Genomic DNA, 23,425 nt, shown 5'->3' with positions numbered 1-23,425 from the left:
TATTAGGTTAACTATTCTGTATAATTCGATATCTCTAATTTATTCCCCAGAGAGATACAGAAGCTAAAATGACACCAGACATGCATTTTGAGGACAATGAACCTCTGTTACATTTCTCTCACTGAAAAAGTTTATGTTTTTAAAATAACAAAAATGTATCACATAATATTTATCTTTCAAATAATTGCACGATATACTGATACCGAAGGAAGCAGATAATTACACAGTTGAGCCTCATTATATCAGGATGTTAACTCTGGTACTTTGCCTACTTGCTAGCGAAAGTAACTGAGATTCCAAAATTCACTCTTTCCACTTTCACGGTCATTTGCATCAGGCAGAGGATGGTGAGAAATTTGAGCTAAGCAACACACACACTCACAGTTGAGGCCAAACAGACTGGGCCCTGCCTTCTCAGTATTCAGGGAGGGCCTTGGAAAGACAGAAAGGACAGCTTATGTTGCAGGACATTGCTAGCTCCCCAGCCAGGTGGGCTGAATTTGATTTCTTGCTTGGGTTCACGTTTCTGGAATGTCAATCTAGTTGACATTTCTGAACATTATTTTCTCTTTTGCAAGTCAAAAAGAAAAAAAAGTAGAACCAGTTAGAACCAGTTAGGATAAGTTTTTCTTAGAACTTAGATGACTCTATATTTATAGACATAGATATGGATTAGAAACAGACACACACACACACACACACACACACACACACACACACAAGCACAGACACATGCACACACAGAACCACTAGAAGTGGTTCAGTATTCATGAATTCAGTGTTCTCAACAGCTTAATAGAACATAACTACTGTGAATAATGAGAACCAACTGTGTATATTTTTATCTCATTCTTTTATTATGTGCCGAATTTTCTTCTTGCTGAAATCTGTGCTTAATGGGTTTTAGTGTGTTCAATAATGGTAAGCTGTCTTAACCTTTTTTATTATAAACTGATTTAATTTTATCCTCTTTTGGAATAATAATTAGCTGGTATCAAATTTAGCTTTAGGCAGGTAATTTGCATATGGGATTCCATTTTCTCCTGGTGTGATTGGGCTGAGGGAAAACTGCTAGGTGCAGTCAAGCTCCTGTCAGTCGCTTTATGGGCTGTTTGCTAAATCGTCCATCTTTCATGTTTTACATCTATCCTGTATTGTGCCTATGCTTTGATATTTTATTTTTATTTTCACTTTTTATTTTACTATTTCCTGCTAAGCACTTATCCTGCTACTAAAGTATTAATGAGTTGATGTTTCAAAATTTCTTTAGTGTCATCTCTTACACTCTTGCTTTTCTATCAATTTTCCTCTGGCAGCTGAGCCCAGAGGCCAAACTGGCCCAATGCCTACTGTTGCAAATGAACTTTTGTTGGCTTGTAGCCACCTGTTTGTTTTTTAATTTTCCACAGCTGCTTTGGCACTGAGGTGTCATAGGACTGAAATTATCTGGCCTGTGACATTTGGAAAGTTTAATTCTCTGGCTTTTTGTAGAAAAAGTCGTTGGTTCATCCCCATGCCAGAGTTTCTCTTAAACTTATGTGAAAGCAATATCCATTAGAAACATTCCAACATTCTTTCTATACTTTTTAAAGATTTTTTTTTGCTGTGTATCTGTCTGTCTGTCTGTCTGTCTGTCTGTCTGCTGTACACCGGTATAGGTTCTTGTGAAGGCCAAAAGAGAACGATGGATTCTTAGGAGCCTGAGTCAAAGATGGTTGTGAGTACCCAGTGTGCTTGGTGGGACTGAAGCATGGATATCCTTCAAGGACAGTCTGAGCTTTTGACTGCTAAATTATTTGCCTGGTTCACTTTTTCATATCTTTTAATCATTTCTTTTACTTTTGAGATTATAATAAACTCAGTTTCCCATTTCTCCTTCCTCCTTGGCCTATTCTTGTGCCTTTCCATGGCCTCTTTTTATCTTCTATTTTTTTCCAGTTTTTTCACTATGAGGCTAATTGTTTACAATTAAACATGTTAATGACATTTCCAGTACTTAATTGATTAATCAAGAAATAATTACTTTTGATTCAATGTCTCTTTTTTCATGCAAAAAAAAAACCTGTTACTTTTCTTATAAACACAATTTCTTAGTTTTCTACTAGAAATTGGTAACTTTTCTAGTAGCAAAGCTAGCTTAGTTAATTCCCAGAACTTAAACTCTATAAAGGTAGCTATTTTTATTCTGCTTTCCCTACTGTATCCATTCAAGACTTGTGTCTGTGCATAGACGTTTGGTATATGTCTGAAACAGTTGTTGAACATCTAGAACTCTAGCTATAGTCATTTGAGTTATTTTTGCATAAACTCTTGTAAAAGTTCTATGTCAGCAGCAGCAACGTATTTCTGAATTGCCAATTATTTTCCCTTGGTGTTCGATAAGCTTAGGGCTTTGTGCAGACTGAGCAAGTGCTCTATTGTTGATCTACAGTGGGTGGTTGTCATGTATATCAGAGTGCTGCATGCAAAGTACTGAAGAAGGCAGGGGGTGTCATATCCCCTAGAACTAGAGGAACCATACCTGCGAGGAGTTCTTAAAACCATAGGTCTTTAGTCTTTGTTTTGTTGTTGTTGTTGTTGATATTGTTGTTTTCTTTGCCTTGGTGGTCAAGTTACTCTTTGCCTCTCTTGCATCAAGTGTTTCTTCACTGGTGGACCACTTCCATTGCTGCATAAACATGCTGTGATATTTCCCAACTTGCTAACAGCCACCTTTATCTCACACGTCCCTCTATTGCAGTCTGTAGTTCACAGTGTACCTCAGGAAGGTTGGCTTCTCTGTTCCATTTCTTCTATTCTATTCTATTCTATTCTATTCTATTCTATTCTATTCTATTCTATTCTATTCTATTCACAACACATCCTTTTTGTTTCACTGTTGTGACCACACAGTTAGAATCATCCAGATCGGTGTACCTGACATTCACAGGATAGCTGTCCAATATTGCTTTATGTAGATAATAAAAGCATCTGATACAATCACTCATATGTTTTCTGTCCTAAAGTGTTTTTGTTACTGGGGCAAAGTACAGAAGAAAGAACAGGAGGAAGATGCATCTCCTTTCCTTTGGGTTTGCCTCCACTGCTGTTCTATCAAGTTGGGAACTCTTTGGAGTCAATACACGATGTCAGGGGTGTGACCTACCTTGAGCCTTTCAGAAAACTAGTTACCCTTCCTTTAAATATTCGTTCAGTATCTTAAGCATTTAGATGCAGCTCAAGGACACTTCTGCCACAATATGCCCATTAGCTGCTACTTTCTCTTTTCTTGGCTTCCATATCTTGACGCTCTACATCTTACTTTGCGCACACTTGCCAGAATGTTCCTTTTTAAATATGGGGATTTTCTACTCCTGTTCAGAAGCTCCCAGATATTTTTTTCTTTTAATTTTTACTCTCATTTATTTTTATGAAATTAATTTTTTAAACAATTTTTATTAGATATTTTCTTCATTTACAATTCAAATGCTATCCCAAAAGTCCCTTATACCCTCTTCCCACCCTGCTCTCCAACCCACCCACTCCTGCTTCCTGACCCTGGTATTCCCCTGTATTGAAGCATATAATCTTTGCAAGACCAAGGGCCTCTCCTCCCAATGATGGCCGATTAGGCCATCTCTGCTACATATGCAGCTAGAGACTCTCTAGCCCTCTCCCAGATATTTCTTATCATCATACCAAGATTAAAGTAAAACTGAAACATTCTACCTCTGAGTGACTTGGTCCCGGCTGCCCTGCCATAGCTTTGCAGTTCTTTCTTCAGCTACTTGTCTGCTTGTTTGATGACATTTCCTAATGCTTTACTCAGTCAATACTTTCCAGATTCACCACTCCAATTTTCTGCTGCAAGAATACTTTTTGGGGGTTGGAGAGCTGGGTCAGGGGGTAAGAGCACTGCATGCTCTTCCAGGGGTCCTGACTTCAATTCCCAGCAATCACATGGTGGCTCACAACCATCTGTAATGCCTTCTTCTGGTGTGCTTGAAGACAGTGAAAATGTGCTCACCTACATAAAATAAATAAGTCTTAAAAAAAAAACACCCTTTTGTTCCCATTTTCCCTCATGTTGGTTTCAGCAATATAGAACAAGATGATATCATTGTAATATAAAGTTGCCTTAGGTTGTTGGATTCTTAGGAGAAAGGAGCCAAAATGGAAGGAAGACAGTTAGGTAACCATTTCCATAAGAATGAAAGATACTGTGACACAGCTTCCTCAGAGGATATATGAACCCACTCTAAAATAATAATAATGATAATAATAATAATAATAATAATAATAAGGCTCCATATACACTCATTCCCCACCCGGTAGGTGTTGCAGCCTCCTTGTAGCTTTTTGCTGTGGGTCATTTTGTCTAAAATGCTCACTCAATGATTGTCCTGTGAGTTTATAATTTCACCACTTTCTTCATTGTGTGAGCTCTTGACAGCTCCATTCAGGCAGTGAGTGGGGCTCACTTTGCTTTAGCCTTTGGTTAGACTTAACTATATGTTTAGGGGACCTGCATGGTGGTGTCAATAACTTCACATTTTCTGGTGTCAAAGATGTAAGATTTTAGATGATCTGCCTAACCCCTGGAAGCAAAGAAAATTTGAGTGCATTTCTCCTTTGCCAAAAGTTTTGCCTTGTGCTGTTGGAATAAATACATTTAAGCACTAGAATGCCTCACCTTAGTTTTCCTCTGTGTCTGAATCTTTGTAACTCCCTCAACTGGTCACACTCCACCCCAAATAGCCTTATGACCATGCTCCCTATCCTACCTCTAAAGGACACCTTCTCTAAGAGGCCTTCCTAATGATGTGTTTAAAATAACACCCAACTCAGTTTTCCCTGTCTCCTGCTCTCTCTGAATTGTCTCCTGAGCTTTTGAGATTGTGTCTTTATTTGTACGTGGATTAACTCTTTCCCACAGTACAAATTCCATCACAACAGGGCTTTCTGTGTTATTCATTGAAATCCAAATATTTGACAAATAGCTAAACAAACATTTATTGAGTAAACAGATGACTCTGGTCTACAAGTGTCTTCCCTGTTCTAAAGAGAATTGCTCCCTTAAATAGCTTTACTGCAGATTGCATTGGAAAAATTGTTTCTCATTTTAAGCTACGTATTACATAAAATAAATTATTTTTAAACCTAAAAGTTAATTTCATGAGTTAACAGCTACAAATCAATGGTAACAATGTAAATATAATGACTAAACTTTTAACTAAAAGAAATTGTCTTAAATGCCTAATGACATCATTAATAATTTTATGCCTTCATAGGAATGCCATGTCTTTAAATCAGGAAAATTAAGTCTGGCTACAGCTATGCATAGAGTTATTCAACTATTAATATTTTAGCTTATTTATTACAATATGTGTGCATATGTGTGTGTGTGGTGTATCTGTATGTGGGTATGTGGGTTTGTGTGTATGTACACACATGAGTGCATGTGGGTTAATGTGTATACTGGAAAAAGGGCAATCACAGGTATCATTCCTTAGGAGCTATCATTCTACAGAGCTTCCCTGTCCCCTGCTACCTTGTTTAATCACTCCTTCTGCTTGAAAAGTCTTTTTTGTGATGCAGGTGGGAAAGAAGATGCCTGCAAGGTAGTGGTGGGTAGAACGCAGATGTGACACATGAGGGACACACAGCTGAAGTGCAACCAGTGTGTAGACCACCTGGCACACACACACACACACACACACACACACACACACAACTTCTCAAAGAAGATGATATATTATGACCCCAAGAAACTATCAAAGGGAAGCTGTAGCGGTTAGCCGAGGGAGAAACTATCAAAGGGAAGCTGTAGCAGTTAGCCGAGGGAGAAACTATCAAAGGGAAGCTGTAGCAGTTAGCCGAGGAGGTGGGGATGTTGTGTTTTTCAACTCTTCCTCAGTACAAAAAATTATTTACCTTTTCAAGTGAAATAATAGTTGGTCATCTTTTAGAAAAGACTACTCAGACAACGAATGCCTCCCTCATCAAGACTTCCATGTGGCCTTCTCTCAGAGATTTGAGAAATATATCCTTCAATAATGCTTGACTGCTCTGGATCGTAAACTTCTTTTCTGGTAGTTTTCCTGAAATGTAAGTTTTACTTCTAGTTCTTCAAGGTCCCATTGATTTTAAAAACAAGTCACAGTAAGAACAAACAAACGTTTAGATTGAGAGTATAAACAAACTGTAAAGGTCTGCATTTTTCCATACATCTGGTAGGGTGGTCTGTAGGCTAACAGAGACTCTCATTTGGCTGACTGGGTTCAACAGCTTTCTCTACTACCAATGGCAGTGGTAATCCAGAAAACATACCTTTTGTTTACTGAAGTATTAAAATTATTTTGTAAGTAATCTCAAAGATAATAAATGTGATAAGTAAGTAAATAAGTGAATTAAAAATATGTGGAGTATTTGGGGGCAGAGGCAGGCAGATTGGTGTGAGTTGAAGCCCAGTCTTGCCTACATAGCAAGTTCCAGGCCAAATAAGGATCTACAGTGAAGCCCTGCTTCAAACAAAAATATTTTAAAGCATTGTTTGCTATGATAAATATTCACTCAGAGTACTGAGGTTTTGCTAGGATGCATTTTTTCTCTTAAATGATGATGCAGATTAATGGAGATAAGAAACAAAAAAAATTAAAATGTCACAAAAGAGCACTAGCCCAGCACAGAGCCACCTGACATGTAAATAAGGGTAGCAGTTCCTTGCTTTTAAGAGCAAGTTTAAAAGGATTTTTTTTTCTTTTCAACTAACGGTTTCCTGAAAGAAACCTCCAGCCTCAGAGCATCTTTTTATCCCGGGGGGTGGTGGTGGTTTTCGAGACAGGGTTTCTCTGTGTAGCCCTGGCTGTCCTGGAACTCACTCTGCAGACCAGGCTGGCCTTGAACTCAGAAATCTGCCTGCCTCTGCCTCCCAAGTGCTGGGATGAACGGCGAGCACCACCACGCCCAGCTTGTTCCAGCATTTTTAAGTTACTTGTACACATACCACAAGGAGAAATGTAGCTCAGAAAGGAAAGGTCTTTTTAAAATTTACTCATTTTCATTTCATGTCCCCGGCTGTTGGGCCTGCATGTATAGACTTTTGGGTACCACATGTGCAGTGCTCACAGAGGCCAGAGGAGGGCATCAGATCCCCTGGAACTGACGTTACAGATGGTTGTGAGCTGAGCTGTGTTGCTGTTGAGTCCTGTTCTGTGGAAGAGCAACCAGTGCTCTTAATCAATGAATCATCTCTCCAGCCCCTGGAGTGGAAACTTTTAATGCATTTTAATGAGTAGATATAAAATGGTATGTGCCCTATTAAAATCAGGAACTGCTTTTGAATCTTCATATCATTAACAAGACTAATTAATGAGATAAAGGTCTGCTTGTATAGTAAACAAGTGACATTTCTTTCAAAAAAACTTATCTTGGAGTCTGATGATTTGGTCATAAAAATTGTCTTGAGGCTGAAACTTGGCATATCCTATGTTCATTCGTAGTAGAAAGTTTTCTAATTATTTAGAAAAATTCACCATTATATTCTGAGAAGCAAGAAAATCATTGGGCTTATATGTCTAATTTATTAAAGTCTAATGGAAAGTAGAGTATTTTTGCAATGGAAATATTTTTGTATTAAGAGTTATGATTAAATATTAAAGGCTGTAATGTAACACATGTGCATAAACTTAATGGAAATTCTGGATTATAATTAACTTGGCAGTAGCAAGTTTTAGCAGCTAGACCATTTGAAGGGCAAATAAGACAAGCAGCAGTAGTTGCTGCTTAGGCCGTCACACCACAGGGGGCTTCATTAGGAATAATAACTGTAGATGCCTTTTGTAAAATTTATAACCTTTACGAACAATAATTAGAATTAGTCTCAGATTCAAGTGAGAGAAAAAATGACTTGAAATATATTTGCTGATATAGAAACTTGGCTTTTGATGATTCTGAGTTAGAAAAATATGTGTGCTGAGTGAATATGTTAATTAACACAGTATGTTATTTTGGTATACTATGTTGTTGGAATTATAAACGAAAATTTTGAACAGTAATCGCAATACAAGTATGGATATTGAAAATTATGTCTATTCACATTTTTTGGATATTTTCTTCATTTACATTTCAAATGTTATCTCCTTTCCTGGTTTCCCCTCCTAAAAAAACCCTCTCCCATCCCCTCCCCGCCTCTCCCTGCTCAACAACCCACCCACTCCTGCTTTCTGACCTTGGCATTCCCCACACTGGGACATAGAGCCTTCAGAGCACAAAGGGCCTCTCTTCCCACTGATGTCCCACTAGGCCATCCTCTGCTGCATATGCAGTTGGAGCCATGAGTCCCACCATGTGTGGTTTTTGGTTGGTGGTTTCGTCCCTGGGAGTTCTGGGGGTACTGGCTAGTTCATATTGTTGTTCCGTCTGTGGGGCTGCAAACCCCTTCAGCTCCTTGGGTCCTTCCTCTAGCTCCTTCCTTGGGGATCCTATGCTCAGTCCAATGGATGGCTGTGAACATCCACCTCTGTATTTGTGAGGCACTGGCAAAGTCTCTTAGGAGACAGCTATATCAGGCTCCTGTCAGCAAGCACTTGTTGGCATCCACAACAGTGTCTGGGTTTGGTGATTGTAAATGGGATGGATCCCCAGGTGAGTCAGTCTCTAGATAGTCATTTCCCCAGTCTCTAATCCAAACTTTGTCTCTGTAACTCCTTCCATGGATATTTTGATCCACTTTCCAAGAAGGAACGAAGTATTTCCACTTTTGTCTTCCTTATTCTTGAGCTTCATGTGGTCTGTGAATTGTTTTCTGGGTATTCCGAGCTCCTGGGCTAATATCCACTTATCAGTGAATGCATATCATGTGTGTTCTTTTGTGATTGGGTTACCTCACTCAGGATGATATACTCCAGATCCATCCATTTGCCAAGGATTATATAAATTCATTGTTGTTAATAACTGAGTAGTACTCCGTTGTGTAAATGTACTACATTTTCTGTATCCATTCCTCTGTTGAGGGACATCTGGTTTCTTTACAGCTTCTGGCTATTATAAATAAGGCTTCTATAAACATAGTGGAGCATGTGTCCTTAATTCATGTTGGAGCATCTTCTGGGTATATGCCCAAAAGTGGTATTGCTGGATCCTATGGTAATACTATGTCCAATTTTCTGAGGAACTGTTAAAGTGATTTTCAGAGTGGTTGTACCAGCTTGCAATCCCACCAGCAATGGGGGGGGGGTTCTTTCTCCACAGCCTCACTAGCATCTGCTGTCATCTGAGTTTTGATCTTAGCCATTTTGTCTGTTATGAGGTGGAATCTCAGGGTTGTTTTGATTTGCATTTCCTGATAATTAAGGATGTTGAACATTTTTTCAAGTGCTTCTCAGCCATGAGGTATTCTTCAGTTGAGAATTCTTTGTTTAGCTTTGTATCCCATTTTTTAATAGGGTAATTTGTTTCTCTAGAGTCTAACTTCTTGAATTCTTTGTAAATGTTGGATATTAGCCCTCTATCAGATATAGGATTGGTGAAGATCTTTTCTCAATCTGTTTGTGGCCTTTTTGTCTTCTTGACAGTTTCCTTTGCTTTACCAAAGCTTTGCAATTTTATGAGATCCTATTTGTCAATTTTTGATCTTACATCACAAGCCATTGATGTTCTGTTCAGGAATTTTTCCCCTGTGCCCATGTGTTCGAGGTTCTTCTCCACTTTCTCTTCTATAAGTTTCAGTGTATCTGTATCTGGTTTTATGTGGAGGTCCTTAATCCACTTGGACTTGAGCTTTGTACAAGGAGATGAGAATGGATCAATTTTCATTCTTCTGTATGATAACCGCAAGTTGTGCCAGCACCATTTGTTGAAAATACTGTCTTTTTTCCACTGGATGGTTTTAGCTCCTTTGTCAAAGATCAAGTGACCATAGGTGTGTGGGTTCATTTCTGAGTCTTCAATTATATTCCATTGATCTACATGTCTGTCATTGTATCAGTACCATGCAGTGTTTATCACAATTGCTCTGTAGTACAGCTTGAGGTCAGGCATGGTGATTCCATCAGAGGTTCTTTTATTGTTGAGAAGAGTTTTCACTATCCTGGGATTTTTGTTATTCCAGGAGAATTTGGAAATTGCTCTTTCTAAATCTATGAAGAATTGAATTGAATCTTTGATGGGGATTGCATTGAATAGGTAGATAGCTTCTGGCAAGATGGCCATTTTTACTATATTGTTCCTGCCAATCCATAAGCATGGGAGCTCTGTCCACCTTCTGAGATCTTCTTTGATTTCTTTCTTCAGAGACTTGAAGTTCTTATCATACAGATCTTTCACTTTCTTAGATTCACACCAAGTTTTTTTTTTTTTTTTTTTTTTGGTATTATTTGTGACTATTGTGAAGGGTGTTGTTTTCCTAATTTCTTTCTTAGCCTGTTTATCCTTTGTGGGGAGGAAGAACACTAATTTGTTTGAATTAATTTTATATCCAGATACTGCACTGATGTTGTTTATCAGGTTTAGGAGTTCTCTGGTGGAATTTTTGGGGTCATCTAAGTATACTACCATATCTTCTGCAAATAGTGATATTTTGAATTCTTCCTTTACAATTTGTATTCCTTTGATCTCCATTTGTTATCTAATTGGTCTGACTAGGACTTCAAGCACTATATAGAATAGGTAGGGAGTGAGTGGGCAGCCTTGCCTAGTCCCTGATTTTAGTGGGATGGCTTCCAGGTTCACTCTATGTAGTTTGAGGTTGGCTACTGGTTTGCTCTATATTGTTTTTACTATGTTCAGGTATGGTCCTTGAATTCCTGATCTTTCCAAGACTTTTATCATGAATTGGTGTTGGATTTTATCAAATGGTTTCTCAGCATCTAATGAGATGATCATATGGTTTTTATTTCTTTGAGTTTGTTTATATAGTCCATTACTTCTTGGATATCTGTATATTGAAACATTCCTGCATCTGTGGGATGAAGCCTACTTGATCATGTTGGATGATCATTTTGATGTGTTCTTGGATTAGCTTTGTGAGATATTTATTGATTATTTTTGCATCACTAATCATAAGGGAAATTGGTCTGAAGTTCTGTTTCTTTGTTGGGTCTTTGTGTGGTTTAGTAATTGTGGCTTCATAGAACAAATTGGGTAGAGTAGCTTCTGTTTCTATTTTGTGGAATAGTTTGAGGAGTATTGGTATTAGTTCTTCTTTGAAGGCATGATAGAACTCTGCACTAAACCCATCAGATCCTGGGCTTTTTTTTTGGTTGGGAGACTATTAATGAAAGTTTCTATTTCTTAGGGGATATGGGACTGTTTCGATCATTAATCTGATCCTGATTTAACTTTGGAACCTGGTATCTGTCCAGAAAATTGTCTTATTCATTCAGGTTTTCCAGTTTTGTTGAGTAAAGGCTTTTTTAGTAGGATCTGATGATGCTTTGGATTTCCTCAGCTTCTATTGTTATGTCTCCCTTTTCATTTCTGATTTTGTTATTAGGATGCTGTCTCTGTGGCCTCTAGTTAGTCTGGCTAAGGGTTTATCTATCTTGTTGATGTTCTCAAAGAATGAGCGTGTGTTTCCGTATTCAGAGTGTGTTTCCGTATATTACAAATCCAGTACAAATGCCAGGGAGGTTCTATGCCACATTAGCTATTCCTTAGCAGGAGTCCCACTTGATGAAAAGACTGTTTAAATTCTTAATATTTTCCTCCTACACCTATTGAGCTGTTAAGAGCATTTTGCTTTGCTGGTACCTTGGAGAAAAAAAATGTTTTCCTATCTATAAGTAATCATTATTCATACATTCCTATAAAATGGGCTGAGTAAGATCTTGTAAAATATGCTGAGTTCAGTCACAGTTGGGTTGAATATCACTGCATTCATTACCAACTGCATGGCTCTTGGGCAATCTATGTGACCTAAGCCATACTGGCTAAGAAAATGAGGTAAGGACTATTCATTAAGGTGATCTGAGGACAGGAAAATGCCCTGCCTGCTTTAGGATAGTGATCAGGAAATGGTCAGTTGTGAAGACTGCCATGGTTATTGCTCAAAAACCTTTCCAGGAAAGCAAAGCAGCTGCAAATAAACTTAGAAATTAGCAAGTGGCCATTTTCATGCATCTGTGCAGTAGCATAGCTGAGAGCCTTTTCATTTTCTTGCACTACTTTATCATATTGATTGAGAGATAATTCAGGAGATATGTTTGTGAGTTATGTCCTACATATTTATTGATCTACAGTATTGTTGTTTCAGAATTTTGTACATGTGTACAATGTGTCTTGATCAAGTCTTTTCACCCTAACCCCTTCCATCTCCCTTTCCCACTATGTCCTAACTTTAATAGTTTTGTTGTGCTTTTACTCTTTCCTACTGAGTCTACTCAGTGCTGCTCTTAAGTGCATGGGTGTAGGGCCATCTAGTGGAGTAAGGCAACCTCTCAAGGGCCTCTTTCTTGAAAAATAAAAATAAAAAAATACGACTCTTCCTCCCTGCGCAGCTATCAATTACCAATAGGTCCTCAGGTAGGACAGGGCTTCACGGGCCCGTCTCACATCCACCCAGAGATTTTATCTCGCTTGATCTTGTACCTGTTGTGGTGGCACATATTGGTAGGATATGCTGATGAGGCAGAGGCAGGAAGATGATTATGTTTTAAATTACTATTTTGGCTATGAAAGTTTTATACTAGAATGCTAAGTTCCAGATTCTCGGGAGAGAAAGGAATAATTGAAAATTGCAAATCCTGTAAAATACAAGGCTTGTGGTATTAATAGGATGTTTATGCATGAGTAGATGAGACAGAAAATCTGGCATTCATAAATAAGTCAAGGTCAGCAGAAATATTCTTGCTTTGAACAGATTAGCTACTTGGTTACTTGCTTCTTTGCTGAGGCAAAATGCTTAACCAGAGGAATTTAAGGAGGATTTTTTTTTTCTGGCTCATAGTTTGAGATTATATTCCCCACAGCCAGCAAAGCATAGCAGCAAGAGTGGGAAGCAGCTGCTCACATTGCATTTACAGTCAGGAAGCAGATAGCATTGAAAACAGGGGCTCAGCTTACTTTCTCCTTTGTACTCAGTCCAGGATCACAGCCCATTACGATGCCTGTACTTACGGCAGGCTTTCCACCTCAAACCTAATGTAGAAGCTCTGTTATAGTCATGCCCAGAAATGAAGACTTGATCAGTGCTCTGACTTTCATATCTTAGGCACAATTTACACTGATGTCCTACTTAAACACTGTGCTCTGACTTCCCACATGCCTTGGCATTCCTCTCGCTGTCTCCTGAACCATTGAAATTTATTTTTAAGTAATTTTTTTTCTTAGTGCACAAAAAAATGGGTTTCCTTATGACTGTCATACATACATGGATATTGCACTTTGCTTGTATTCTCCCAGCACTGCCCTACCCTGTCTGTCCTGATGGTCCCTTTGTCCCTTTTCTTCTCACAAAAGTCTCTTCTGGTACACACACACACACACACACACACACACACACACACATTTTATATATAGAGAGAGGGAGAAAACAAAAACCAAACATTCAACAATAACAAAGAACCCCATAGACTCTGCCCTTGCCACTTTCTTACACAGGATTTTTCTTGGGATCATTGCTATGATAGACACTATTATCAATAACCTTTGTTTCATGTAGCATGATATATTTATATGTCCTTTTAATACAATTTGATATCTTGAAATAATGAGCACAATAAAAACTCACTTTAGTGTAATATAGTCTGAGCATGTCAACTGGTATAAGTTTCCTCTAATTCAGAGAGGAAATCACCATAGCTGGTGCTATAAAAAGCATAATACTTTCTGTTAAAGAAACGGAACTAATCACATGTCAGTCATATTCTTTCTGCCAGTCTTTATTAAAAACGACCCGAGATTTTAGGCTATTTTCTGATAGTGCTAGAGGGCAGTTCTAGAAAACAAATGGGTCAGGTGTCGAATCAAAAAGCTGCTGACAAACGGATGGTGTGTGAGGTGCTCGAATGGAAGGGGGGAGTCACCTTCCTGAATAGATGACTACAAGCTGCAGAAAGTCACAACAGGAACATTCCTGATGTACTTGAGAGGCTTCAGTGGTGTGCTTTAGCCCCTAAACAGAACTAAATTCATCTTTAAATAGTATATCACTTATGGGGGACAAAATGGTATCATTTTAAATCATATGTTGCTATAGTACATTGGTAATATGTGTAATATTGGTAATGGAAGGTTCTTTGTAGACTTACAACAACATGGATTATTTTCAAAATTAAAATGTATTGGTTTGTTAGTAGTTTATGTAAGCAAATGCTAGAGGATATTCTTCCAAAAATACTAACTTATTTTTGAAGCATTGATATCATACATATAAAATTAGATACTTCTGACCATCTTTTGATGATCTTCCTAGTCTCTCTTAAAATGTATTTTTTAAGGCAGTCTCAATTAATCCGGACCCCCAAGTTCTCTCAAACACTGGATCACCAAATAGACAGCATACACCAGCTGATATGAGGCTCCCAACAGACATACAGTAGAGAACTTCCGGGTCTGTGTTCATTCAGAGATGGTGCACCTCAAGAGATTGGAGGCCCCAAGGAGTTTAGAGGTCAGGTCGGGTAGGGTGGGGGTGGGGGCATACACGTGGAGATGAGGTAGGGTAGGGAGGATGTAGGGTTGATGGGGGTGGGGGGAATGGAATATGGAGTGTAAAAATAAATTAAAAATTAAATTTAATTTAAAAAAAATTATTGTTATCAGTAAAGATGATATCTCAGTGCTTCCTCTCAGGTAGATGTGAGATCCATTGAGAGAACCTAAGAATGGCTTCAAATATCATTGATGCCAATTTTAAAAGGAACCCAGAAGCATTAACTAGATGCTATTATTGAGATATATAAGCATCCTGTGGACATAGAGAACAGCTGGTTGTGTTTGTTTTTGAGACTGGATTTTGTGGATCTCAGGCTAGCCCTTGAACTCACCCTTTAACCAAGGATACCTTTGATCTTCTGATCTTTCTGCCTCAGCATCCAGAATGCAGGCATGTATCACCCAGCATGACTTTATATAAAGTTGTCTTAAGTACTAACCACCAAGACTAACCAATTACAATGTAAGTGGATGGAGTATGTTTCCTATTGACAAAAATCTACGAGTATTAAACTCACATCTTTCTGAGCCTTCACACACTACTTTGTCCTAGAAGTACATCATTAAATGTTGCTCTGCTAACTAGAACTTTTAGTTCTTTGGAAATACATTTTGCTTTTCTTTCTTTTTTTTTCTCTCACTCTTGAATGGTAGTTTTGTGTAAAATGTATCTTTTTATTCTTTCTATGTCCTATTAGTTTATTATGCTATATCTCAACTTGCATTTTTGCCATGTAATAATCTGCTCTCTTTATTTGCTCTAATTCTAAAAATCTGCTTTTCTATTTAATAAAAAATTGCCTTGTGTATGTAGGAATATAAAATATATCTCCTGTACATGCTTTATGTGCAAGACTGAGATATTCATAATAAAAAGCAGATTAAAAGAAAAAAAAAAACAAAACCAAATTTATTGATTTTGGAGCTTGAGTAGACAAAAGGTTCGATCTGCTTTTCCTTGTTATTCTGCTGATGAGAGAAAGCCCAGGCTGCAGCCAGGGCATGCTCTCTGGTAATGAGCTGAGGGATGTATGGCAAGGTTTAATCAGCTCCCTTCTCTGTCCCTGGTCTTCAGCAATGCTGTTCCCATGGAGGTCTGAGGCTATGATTCTGAACTGTGAGAACATCTCTCCTTGGGCTACGACCTGCTTCAGGAGCAGAGAATCACCAAGGTAATCTTCCTTTTGCAGTTTGCTCAGGAAATTTTCTATTAAGAGGGAAGTGTGGTGCCCCAAGTACAGCAACTGTCAGTGGGTTTTATTATTCATTCTGTTTTCTGAGACAGTCTCATGTAGCCAAGGTCATCTCTGAATCTCTGATTCTCCCTCTTTATCATCTGAGTGCTGAGATTAGAAGCAGGTATCACTATGACCAGGTTTGGAGGTTCTGAGACTCAAACCCCAGACCTCATGCATGCTAGGCAGGCAGCCTGTCAACTAAGAAATATCTCCAACCTCTAATAAATTAGAAGAACTTGGCAGCAGTGAAGTTTCTAGTTGATGAAAAGGTTCTATTTTATAATAAAAATCTCGATATTTAATACATTCATTTAGATATTTTGAATCCTCACAAATATACTTTTTCTGAGATACATATGAGTCACACAGTTTAAACTTTGATATCGTGTTAGAGATTGATTTTATAGTGCTCTCAAGTCGGTTTAAGTAAATCATGCACAAAGACTGGGAAAATGGAGAGTCCATGCTAGAATTGTTTCTGCACATCTTAACTGAAGCCTTGCAGATTTGCTGCTCCTTGCTTTCATTATGATGCTTTCTTTCCATTAGAAGTCATGACTCTTTGGATGGCTTGTGAGAAGAGCAGTTTGTGATGATGAACCTTGGCAGACGACGTAGCTGTTTCCAGTGTTGTCTGGAGACTGTTATCCTGGTAAGAAAAATCTTTATCCAGGGCCTAACAATTTTACCATCCTGTTTACAGACTCAGGTTTGACTTGATTTGAGCAGTTGGTGAGCAGTGTTAAGGCCCAAGTACCTTCCTTTGAAGCCTGTTTCAGGTCACAGGATATATTCATAGAGAAGACACAAATATAGGTAAATATAATTTATATTTCCTAGTGTTTTATGAGAAAAAGCAACACTTCAAAATTATTATTATTATTTTTTTTACAAATAAACACTTATACAAATGGCTTGTCAGAATGAATCAATCCCTTCCTTATTTCAATCCTGACATAGGAAGTGGAATGAATGAATAGTTTATGAATTGATGAATTCCACTTCCTTTCCTCTCTAATGGTTAGCTAACAGTACACAGTCACCTTAAATTATCAACTACACTGAACTGGGCACTTACAGTCAGTTTGGATCACAATGTCCTAGGGGCAGGAGACCCAGTGCTGAGAGTTCCTCTGTGGGGAGTAATCACAAAACAGAATACAAGCCAGCAAGTCTTGGAGATGACAGGACCAAGGTCACAACTTCCTCTTAGATGCTCAACGTAGTCTTCTGTGCTGTCTATCCTACGATATCTTACGGTAGGGTAGGAAGAGCCCTTGTTCCATCCCTACTTGCTTCCCCACGAAGGAGAAAGGAGTTCTGTCAAGCAGGTTAAAGAAAAAATAAACAAAGAAGGGCTCATCATGCAAGGACCTCTAATCCAGGGTCTGAGGCAGCAAAGAGAAAGTCGCTGAATGGGATAGGAGAGAGGGATGGGTAAGGCAGAGAGGATGGGGAGGGGAGACAGGCCAAGAAGGTGGCGAGGCAGGCCTAGGGGAGTAGGGAGACTGGACTGGTGGAGATGCCTGGGAGGCTCGAGCCAGTAACGGACAGAGGCCAAAGCAGACAAGTGAAAGCTGGCGTAGAGGGTGAGTAGCGGGGCCTGTGGGGCTTGCACCACGGACCTTCTAGTGGCCTCTGCACAGTAGGGTGGCAGCAGTGGCCCTGAACTAGTAACCCCTTCTTCCATCTCTTGACCACCAAGGGATGCTGTCTCCTCCTTGGCTGCAGAATTTCCTGTGTCTGGAACAGAATGCTTTCGGGACTTTTACCCCATTCACTTTCAAAGCTGCCGGGTGGCGGTTCACCTGTTATTCTTTTGAGTTGCTAATGGATTCTTTTGAAAATGGTGTGGGGTTGTTTATTTTGATTTTAACTAAAAATAATAATTTCATTAAACTCCACTGAATAGCTTCTTATGGACAGGTTGGGAGTTTTCTAGTTCCAAATAGGGAAATATAAAATATAAAATAACAGAGTAAATATAGTATAAATCAGCAAAAATGAAATCAGCCACTCCCACATCTCCATCCTGGAAAGAAAGTGATGTTCTCCCTTGATCCCGGTCCCACAGGCTGCTATCAGGCCCAGCACACAGCCTTCTGATGTCAAGTGAGAGCACAGGGCCATTGCTCTCTTTACATTCTTCTCGGGAAATGTGTGAGCTGGCTGGGTAGCTGCCATTCCTGCTGATCACAGCACACTCTGTCTTCGATTTCTTTTGGCCTCTTGACCCACGTAGAGTGTTCCTGCTGATGTTCATGACTCTTGTTAATCCCTCGTGGTTTCCTGGACCTAATGAGGAAATAAGACTTAAGCCACCACTTACAAATGTAAGAACTGAGAGAAATAGATGGCTAATCTCAAAAACACATTCAGCATTTTATAGGAATTTTAGCTGTTTATGTGAGGCTAGTCCGTTTTATCTTGAATATACAACACTCCTCATTTAATTAGTTAGTTTTAAGACTTTTCTATGACCCATACCAGTATAATTCTCAGAACTGTCAAAGATATGGCGTGGAGACTTAGCTTAGCTGATGGGCAGTCCTTAGAGGCTCGCTGGCATCTACTCTCCATTGCACATTCTGCATACACCTTTCTTTCTGTTCCCCTTTGAATATGGCTTCTTCTACCATGCTAGAGATATGATTTCAAAGGGATCTGGATTCCCCTCCCAACTTTTTACCTAAACAGAATACACAGATACATGACAGAGGATTTATCCTCCCATTTTAGAGCAGTGTGTGTGTGTGTGTGTGTGTGTGCATGTGGGCACACCCCTGTGGTGCACATATACACATATACATACCATGGTATATACATGGAGGTCAGAGGACAACTTGTTGAAATCAGTTCTCTTCTTCCACCATTATGGGTTTGAGAATATAACTTAGGTCATCAAATTTAGTAGTAAGCACCTTTATGTGATAAATCTTACTGGCCCCAGTAAGACAGTTTTAAATGAGCTCTTCATCATTAAAATAAAATAAATTCAGTATTTCTTTACCCATTCTTTTTCTAGGTAGATGGGACTGAAAGTTACTGAGTATGTTCATTGCTCAAACTCTGGAGCACACAGAAAATGGAAAAGAGAGCAATAGATGATGACTAAGGAAAAGCAGATTGAGCAGCTGGAATATGTGAAGTAGTTGACGATTGTGTATTTGCTGTTGGCAGAAATAGATTGAGAGAGTTGGTTTGATAGTGCTGTAATCATATGGATATGCCTGGTAGGAAAACTGCATGTCTACAAGCAGATTCTGTGCATCTGAGCCCTAATGACAATGGTGTTCTAGAGTGTAACTTCTGCATAGTAATGGCAATAAGGAAACATGTACAATAGAATTCATTCATTTATTTATAAACAAGGCTTTGCTACATAGCTCAGTCTGGTCTTGAATTTGTAACTTCCCACCTGAATCTGCCATGTGTTAAAATTATAGGCATGTACCATTACACAGTGCTAGTTCGTCGTTTTAAAATTAACATTGAGGTCTTTTTATTGACTTGTTTCCATGTAATATATTTGGATTGCATTATTTTCTCTGCCCCAACTCTCAGTTCCTTCCCACCTCTCTACCCACCCAAGTTCATATTCTCTCAGAAAACAAACAACAATCACACAGACAAATGAAAAAAAAAAACCAGAACTGAATGTAACAAAAGAAAAAGCACATACAACATCTCATGGAGTCCTTTTGTATCAACCAACTACTTCTGAGCATGGGGTCTGCCCTGACCTGTGGTTGATATGCCTGGTGACACTTCAACAGAAAAAAACGGATGCTTTTGTTCTCTCCCAGAGGGTATCTAGTTGCATGCATCTTCTTGGTTAAGTATGGGGCATTGTGCCTACTAACTCTTCTATGTGCTGGGATTTTATCTAACTTGAGTGTATGTAGGTATATGAGCTGTCACTGTCTTTCTGAGTTAACATACATCAGCCCTATTTTTTTAATACACTGTTTCCTTGGAGTCCTACACCACCCATGACTCTTATAATTTTTCCACTTCTTCTGTATAGGTTCTTGTGATGCTTAAGTGGTAGTCTATAGGACATCTTTGGCCAATGACTCACCAAGATGAACCCATTCCTAGGATTATGAGTTTTGCTTGGTAGCATAAGAAGTCTAGTTATGGCACAGTCCTCCTTCATAACATGATAAATGCATTTACATACTTATATATATGTACTGAGCACTTGCTCTCAGTTACAGTGCTGCACAAATAACAAGGTTCATATAAGTGAGAATAAGTAGAGACTACGTATACATAACTTTCTAAATATGAAACTCAGCCACTGTTGCCTACACTGGGCAGAGACCCAAAGGCACATATGGGAGGTAAACAGTTTTCTAGCAACATAATGGGAGGGCTCAAATGATGTTCTAGTAGAGGAGACTTAAGTAGGTGTGGAGTGTGTTCTGGGTTTACAGCAGTTGCTTAGATTTTCTCTGTTGGGTTCTGAGTTGGAATTAAGGACAGTGACATGTAAGAAGATGGCAGCATTGACCATAGACTGTATTTTCTGAGTCGATTGATGAGGTTTATATTTGAGTTGGATGGATACAGAAGTTCTAAACAGAAGTTCTATTTTCATGAAATTTGGTCTTTCACTGCTCAAAAAACCCATCCTAATAGAAAACAGAGGCTTGAAAAAGCCATTATTTTACAAACATAAAATTTGTTGTTTACAGTTTAAATAGTGCTTATTAAATGTTTATTCTACACTGGGTATTAGATAAGTCTATGTATTTTTTATTATATCTATGCTGTACGTCTGTGTGTGTGTGTGTGTGTGTGTGTGTGTGCGTGTGAAGATCAATGGACAACTTGAAGAAGTTTGTTCTCTCCTTCCATCATGTGCATGCTTGGGATTGAAATCAAGTCATCAGGTTTGGCAACAGCAAGTATCTTTTCCTGCTGCCCCATCTCTCCAGTCTTGTGTGCTATATCAATCCTTGTAGTAGGATTATAAGGCATTATCTTTTTCACCATTCTCAATTTCAAGAGGCAAAGGCCAGCACTCCACATACTTTCACTATCTTCTCCAAGGTCTTATTATTAGTGATGGGGCCTGCCAGGAATTTAATCCCACATGTAACAGATTTTCAAGCTACAGTCTTTGGTGCATCATTAAACCGCCTAATCCCCTACTTTTGCCACCACCTCCGCCTGTTTTTTTTTTTTTTTTTTTTTTTTTTTTTTTTTTTCTGTTAGCACTTACACTTTGCTACATTTTCTGGATACTCAGAGCATATCTGTATAAATACAGGTAACTAGCCAAAACATCTTTCCACATGAACTAAAGAGATTCACTGTTCTTTTATAGGCTTGAAAAACATTGAATCTATATAACTAAGAACCAGAAGAATGGCTAAGAGGACTGGCTATTAAATTACTAAAATTTAGAAGTTAGAGAGCTGTGGTGATGAAATGGATGAAGCGAGGAGGAAAGGCTTCAGCGGAAAGGGTGTGGAGAGCCTGCATCTCCACCGTGAGAACACTTGTGCTGATGCTCTGTGACATGATTCTCAGACAACAAAGACAATTATTTCTCTGTCATTTTTTTCACATAAGACTTCAGTAATTGTTTATTGACAAGAAAATCCTGTCCTTAGTTCTTATGGCTATGTTTCAGTTCATTTATCCAAGAACCACTCTGTGGCCTGGCACTTGCCATTGAGCCCATGTTATAACTGTCTTCTAGTTAATATGCTCCTGTGAGAAGTCAACTGCTTTTTTATATCTTAAATGTTGATTGGATATTATATAGTGGACCTACATGTTTGAATATAACTTTAGAAAGTAGACATAACGACAATATGAAGTTTGAATCCTCTAGAACAGCAGTGTCAAATTACTTTACTATAGACATAGCTGCACGAAGTTATTGTGACTCAAAGGTGGATAATATAGCCATGATTTTAAAATTTGGTATGCTTACTGGCTGTGGTATTGAATAACATTGATTCTTAAAACAGGCTCTTGAATTTTTTTAACTCAATTAGCTACTATATAGAATAAAATTTATCCAATAAATGAAAAGCTATGGTTTTACCAGTCCTTTTTGCTCTATGATCATCACTGCTTCAACCTAAAACTTTAGAGATGTTATCTCAACAAAGCTCAATGATGCTTCGAGAGAAATATCTCAGACTATGTCACATCTATCCAGTACTGTGAGAATTTAACAACGGATGAGAGAAATGATTTCTGCATTCTAAGATGTGGCGGGAAATGCTGATGGTTTGGGAATTTGATTTCTGAATTACCAAAGTGTTGGTGGGCATTTTCAAAAGGTCTAATGAATAGTAATAAAATACTTGGTACTGTTTTCCTCTTAATCTCCTTCCTTCTGTTCCATCTAGATTCTCACATAACGAGGGGAGTGTAGCTCTCAAGATGGCACACAAGGATAGGGATTGTTTCTGACCCCCCTGTGTTTCCCCAGGTATGTTAATGGCAAATGGTTGCTGGATTCTTTGACCTATGCAATTTACATTATCCTGCTCCTCCTCTGCCACTTCCATCTTCTATTTTGTGTTTGTATCTGCTTGATATTTCAAACGTTTCTGATTTATTTATTAATTTCTTTGAATTCTATAATACAATACCAGATAAAAACCAATGTCTTCCCCTTCTGGGCCTGGGTAACTTAGTCAAGCATTTCATTCATGGTTATTGGTTCCTTGTGGCATGACAGCAAATTCTATCGGCATGACAGCATTTACAGCTAAGGTAGTTTAAATTAGCTAGCAGATATTATGCCATAAGATGTTATACAAGATGATACCAGTGGAATCCAAATATGTAGCATACAATTTACCTCTTTACCTACTAATTTGAATAGTTTGTAGAAAATGACTCTAAAATGCTTTTGGCATAATCTTTTTATAATAAATCCCCAATATTTCTTATTACTGTTGATTTCCTTATTCTTCAGATGGTAAAATTGCACTCTATTTGCTTGTTGTCTTCCTAAGCATGGATTTCTTCCTTGGTGCCATTATTTATATTGTTTATAGATTTGTATTGTTTTGTAGCAAGTGAAAAACTGTTTCTCCTAACTGATATTGTAAGAACATAGAAAATTAGTAAGATACTTATTGTTTCTAGTTAAATTTAAGGTTTCTCAATAGCTGTGTTATTTGGCAGTGTGTGTGTGTGTGTGTGTGTGTGTGTGTGTGTCTGTGTATAGTGTTATTGTCCATGCAGTTCCTATGTTTGTGGTGTATACAAATAGGTGAGGGGATACAAGTGGAAACAGTCAAGTGTCCTCTACCTTAAGTTTTTTATGGTATTTATATTTTAATGTATTATTTTCTCATTTTAAAATTAATTTTTTATTTTTCTTTAATTTTTAATTTTTTATATTTTCTTCTTTAAAATTAACTTTATTTTTACACTCCATATTCCATTCCCTGCTCTCCCATCCATCCTCCATCTGCTCCATATCCCACACCTCCTCCCCACCCCACCCTGTCTACACGTGGATGCCCCTACTTCCCCACCCCACCTGTCCTCAAACTCGCTGGAACCTCCAGCCT

At 38.4% G+C, this 23,425-nt stretch overlaps 1 protein-coding gene across 1 annotated transcript in view; it reads left to right on the top strand.

Annotated features, from left to right (window-relative positions):
• The first annotated feature begins 17,420 nt into the window (after nucleotides 1-17,420).
• Nucleotides 17,421-23,425, top strand: part of LOC110285128 (coiled-coil domain-containing protein 178-like) — a 98,318-nt gene continuing 92,313 nt past the window's right edge. Inside the window, exons 1-2 of the mRNA XM_021151126.1 lie at nucleotides 17,421-17,461; nucleotides 22,247-22,329. The gene's annotated coding sequence lies outside the window, so the exon portion shown is untranslated. The remainder of the gene's footprint in view (nucleotides 17,462-22,246; nucleotides 22,330-23,425) is intronic.

The sequence above is a fragment of the Mus caroli genome, chromosome 18 (assembly GCF_900094665.2).
Source record: "Mus caroli chromosome 18, CAROLI_EIJ_v1.1, whole genome shotgun sequence".
Classification (NCBI taxonomy): Eukaryota; Metazoa; Chordata; class Mammalia; order Rodentia; family Muridae; genus Mus; species Mus caroli.
This window is presented reverse-complemented; position numbering and strand designations above follow the sequence as displayed.